The sequence below is a fragment of the Euprymna scolopes genome, chromosome 19 (genome assembly GCF_053919585.1).
Source record: "Euprymna scolopes isolate OS-2025 chromosome 19, ASM5391958v1, whole genome shotgun sequence".
Lineage (NCBI taxonomy): Eukaryota > Metazoa > Mollusca > Cephalopoda > Sepiida > Sepiolidae > Euprymna > Euprymna scolopes.
In genome coordinates, this window is record NC_136500.1 from 60,632,925 (window position 1) to 60,638,282 (window position 5,358).

A 5,358-nucleotide genomic window follows, 5' to 3' on the forward strand; every position below is an offset into this window, starting at 1 on the left:
AGATAGAAAAATAATTATTAATGAAAAAAGAAATTTGTGAAAGGAAGCAAACTCACTGTATTACGTTTACTAGAAAAAAAAAAGAGATACGTGTACAAGGGAGATAATTAAGTTCTGTTGCTTATGTCATGTGACAAATGTAATTCGAAATGTTGAACAAAATTTATTCACCATAGAAACTTTATTGAAACGTTTTTCATTAATAGTTATTTTTCTACATTATTGTTTTATCTAATTTTTGGATATGTTACTATTTGTGACATGACAATTACGTAAATTATGTTACCTTAATTTGCTTTACTTGAAACTCAATATTTTTTTGTTTGTATAATAAAGAAGCACCAGATTATGCATCATTTCACAGATTTATAACCAACAGAAACCTGAGCTGTCCTCCACAAGCCAACTGTACCTTTTATGGCTTCAAAATTTCAATTGATACATTAAACATCAAAAGTATGTTCTTTGTACATAGACATATTGAGAGATGCACACCGGTTTGACTATTTCTGAACACTTATAAATGTCAGGGCAACTCTCATTACAATTTCCTATTCGAGGCCATCAAGATTTGGGTTGCCTTTAATTAAACTTTTATACAATAAATTATCAAAATTTAAACAAGGTAAATAATATTTTTTTCCATAAATTATTATTATTACTATTATTCTCTGTGATTTGAGTGGCAATAAGTCTCTCCAAGATCCCAATACTCTCAATCTTTCAGTGGTTTATTATCATAATTATGATGATGATGATGATGATGATGATGCCATTGTCGTCGTCGTTGTCCAGAATATGAAGGGAGATAAATTTATATTCTTTCATGTTTATTACATTAGATATGTATGTTTAAAAACAAAAACATTCCTTTTATAATTTTCTTCTTTTTTTTCTTTCAATTTGAAAACATAAGTTTTTGCTGAACTGAAAGGCTTTCGAAGAAAAAAACTATCTATTTGTTCCATTTTCTTGAGAAAGAGAAAAAGAAAACATTTAATTTAATATATATATATATATATATATTAAAGAAAAAACAGTATTGCCTCCTTTTAATATGAAACTTTCATTACTTTTTTTTGTTTGTTTCATTTTCTTTTGTAAAAGGAAGAAAACATCCCTTTTTAAAAACTTTTGCAGTTTTGCCTGCAAACAAAGAATTCAGTCTTATTTTGGTGTGGGTAAAAGCTGCTGTCCCGTGCACATGATTAAATATGGGAAGGGGGGGGGCTCAAATGAGACGGAGTAGCCTGAATTATTCATATTTAAAGAAGAAGAAAGAAAAAATAATTTGTATTTTAAGATAAATTGTTGGACATCATTTGTAGAGGTTTATTTTTTTTCTTCAATCTGGTTGTCAAAATTTCCAAAGTAAATTCCAAAATTTGATCAATTTTTTTCTTTTATATTGATTTTGCTTTGTTTTTTCTTACGTTAATGGTTGTTCTTTACATACTTTGCAACATGTATGTCACTTTCTGTGTTATATTTATGCAAGATGTTTAGGATGAATTTGTGGAAAGGAAAGAAAAAAAAAACATATCTTGGCCAATAATTGATTTATTATCAGAATTCAAAGAGCATCTCTTAGAGGATGTTTTTGTTCAATACAGCTCACTCGAGGAAGCTGGATCTGGGTCCTATGGATGTGTCCATTGTAAGACTTTTGAACATCAGTTTGATCTTGATGGTACAGTTTATTTTATTTATTTCCCTTTCTGGAAGTTAGACACAGGATTCAGCACCACAAAAAAAACATGTTTTTATTATGGGAAATAAATCCTGTTTTTTTTTTTGTTTTTTTATTACAATTATGCACGTTTTTAAAGGGATCTTTGTAAAAGAAGGGGGCTTGCCACTCTGATTTTGGGTTAGTAGTAGGGTTACGAGGCAATTTTGTGTGACCACCCTAAAAACTTGGCAGAAAAAAACAATGTAGATTGGGAGATTAGTTTCACATATAAATTTAATGTAAAATAATCCACCATTTCCAAACCATTCTAGCGTTTTAGAGCAGTTAATTTACTTTTCTACAAGAAACAAATGGTGTGCATTTTTTTGAAGGTGGGATACAAGGTTATTTATTTTTTTTTTTGTTAGACAATTATATGGTTTTAAGATGGTTTGTATGATGGGAGTTTGCCACTCAAACTTAGGGTAAGTGGTTCAGTTATGGAAGAGTTTTTATTTTGAAGTGGGTGTCATTCAGACTTAGGGTAGGTAAGGAGATTTTTTCGGAGTAGGACTTGTCACTCAAATTCAAGGCTAATGGTATGAGGTCCAAGGGAGGCAATTTTAGATGTGCTTGTCACTGGAAACTAGATTTAGTGGTAGCGTAATTATTTTTATATATATGCAAACTTTTCAAATTGAAAAAATATCAATAGAATTTGGAATACTAACTGCTCTATAAAGCAAGAATGGTCAAGAAATGGAGGAATCATTTTACATTAAATTTATATGCGAAAATGATCCTCCCACAACTCTAAATCCTAAATTATTTTTATTGTCATTTTTTTTCTGTTTTTTTTTTTTTTCATTAAGTTTTTTAAGAGTATTTACACATAATCGCCTAAAAGAATAGAATTTTATTTATTTTTTAGTAGGAGCTATGAAGTCATTCATCACTACAAATTTGAAAGTTAAGTATATTTGAAAATCAATATTTCTTTAAGGAAATTTTATAAAAGAATCACAAACCACATTAATATTAAACAAATATTTTGTTTTTTCCAAATAAATATAGTTTACGAAAAACTCAATTTCAAACTAACAAATAATAATGATCCATTACTGCTGAATAATTATTTGCACTACTAATCAAATTGTTTACTTTCACTGAAAATTGTTTGAAATTATGGGAGAGAGAGCCTATTTAAAAATGGATGATACCAAAATAACAATCAACATAGAATTATCATTTTAATATATAAAAATAATAAAACATTAATTTACTTAGTACTTAGGTCACGAAAACTATTTATAAAAAATATTCAAAAACACATTATATTGAAGTTTTATTTTTAAGACAAAAACAAAAAAAACGAATGGACAATCTACAACAGTGTAGTAAATAATGGGCAATCAACAATTCCCCCACTATTCAACAATCATGAGGTTGTTTACTCAGCAACCGAGAAGGCTAATATACTTGCCAGATGGTTTGCCTCCAATTCCACACTGGACCCTGCTAACCACCCCCTCCCTGACTTTCCTTTGCGGACAGATGCCACACTAGACGATCTGAAAATCACCCCTTCTCAGGTGCATGCTATCATAAAAAATCTTGACACTTCAAAAGCATGTGGACCTCATCCCATCGCGGCTGTGCTATTGAAAAAGTGCTTCGCCGAAGTAGCTCCAGTTCTCTCCAAACTTTACAACAAATGCCTTAATGAATTTTGCTTTCCGGCCTGCTGGAAAACTGCTTCTGTGGTACCAGTTTTCAAGAATTCTGGCGGAAGAACTGACCCAGTAAATTATCACCCCATTAGCCTCCTCCTACTTTTCGCCAAAACATTTGAGTCCATAATTAACCAGGCTCTGATCCATCACCTTACAGATACTAAACTTCTGACCGACCAACAATATGGATTTAAACAAGCCCGTTCCACAGCAGACATCCTAACTAATCTCTGAACATATATACCATTCACTGGACAAAGCAGGGGAGGGTAGAGCGGTAGCTCTAGATATATCTAAGGCTTTTGATAGAGTATGGCATGAAGGTCTTCTCAGGAAAATTAGATCATACGGTATCACTGTAAGAATACTTAACATAATTAAATCCTTCTTAGATAAGAGAAAAATCCAGGTTGTCCTCAACGGTTGTACATCTAAACAATATGATATAAATGCGGGAGTGCCTCAAGCCTTCTCTGCCACCAATAGCAATGGCCAAAGACTCTTTATCTGAAAGTACATCTTTTAAACTCCTCGGCTAACGTTCACAGGAAACATGAGTTGGAACGATTACATTGAGAGTATTGCCAGGACCGCTGCGAAGAAGGTAGGTTCTCTCTACCATGCTAGAAAGTTACTAACGCCCGAAAGTATCCTGTACCTTTACAAGGTCACCATTCACCCATGTATGGAGTATTGTTGTCATATTTGGGCTGGTGCATTTACTGCTGGTCTCTTGCTCCTAGACAGGGTTCGGGAGAGAGTCGCCAACCTGATAGGTCCTGAACTGTTATCTAAACCTCAGCTTCTGTCCCATCGACAAAATGTTGCATCCCTCTGCCTGTTTTACAAGTACTTTAACGGTGAATGCTCTGACGAACTGCAAGCACTTGTACCCCCTCAACATAAATACCCCCTGACGAACTCGACAAGCAGCTAAATCCCACCACTTCACAGTAGAGATCCCTAGATGTAAGAGAGCCTTTTACTCCAGTAGTTTCTTCCCCAGAACCGCTAGACTTTGGAATTCCATTCCAGGTCCCTGCTTCCCCAACTGTACTGACATGCAGAAGTTCAAGTGTAACGTGAACTGACACCTTGCTGCCCAACTCCCTACATAGTACCCCTGTAGCTTATGTCCCTGATAGTAGCCCCCTACATCAAAGTGGCAATGTGCCTTGTTTGGGTTGAAAATGTAATTTAAAAAAAAATAATAACTAGTTTATTTTGTACACAATAAGTGAGATTTATGTTTTTCTGTTTGTTTTCCAAATTTCATGACGAAATTACTTCTAGGGTATTAGCACCGAGCTTCTACGTACTGTGGAGGTAAAAAAAAAAAAAAAAAAGAAATGATGCAAATGGTCATTTCATAACATTAACATTTTTATCATTACTTTCCTAGAAAACTCTTAAAATATATCATGTAGATTATTTATGTGGAGGGATATTCATTTCCGAACAAAATCATGGTATTTTGAAAAGTTAAAGTGTTTTGGTTTTTAAAATATGACTATTTTAATTGAACTACTTTGAAATATCCAAAGCATTTTTATGGTCCGTGGGCATCACTACTTGAGTCAGTTTAAACTGGAAGCAGCTTCTATAATATACATCTCACCTGTCTGTTTAAATGTATGTATGTATGTTTGTATGTCTGCCTAAAACTTTCGACTGAGGCGATGAATTTTCACAAGATCGGTATCGTTTTGAAGCTTGACCTTTTGGACGACAAATATTGAAAAATTGGCTAAAAAATAAATTCCTTCACTCTTAACTGGGCACTTTTCTACAAGGAGGGGGTGCTTTTTTGCTGATATTTTCGAAAGTCATCCCCTCTTTTCGATTGACTATCCTTAATTTAAACCTTTGCTACTCTGGTTTGGTGATGGATGTGATGGCAAAGACGTCACATTTTTTTTTCCACGTTCTTTTCCTTCTTCATGGTATGGGTTC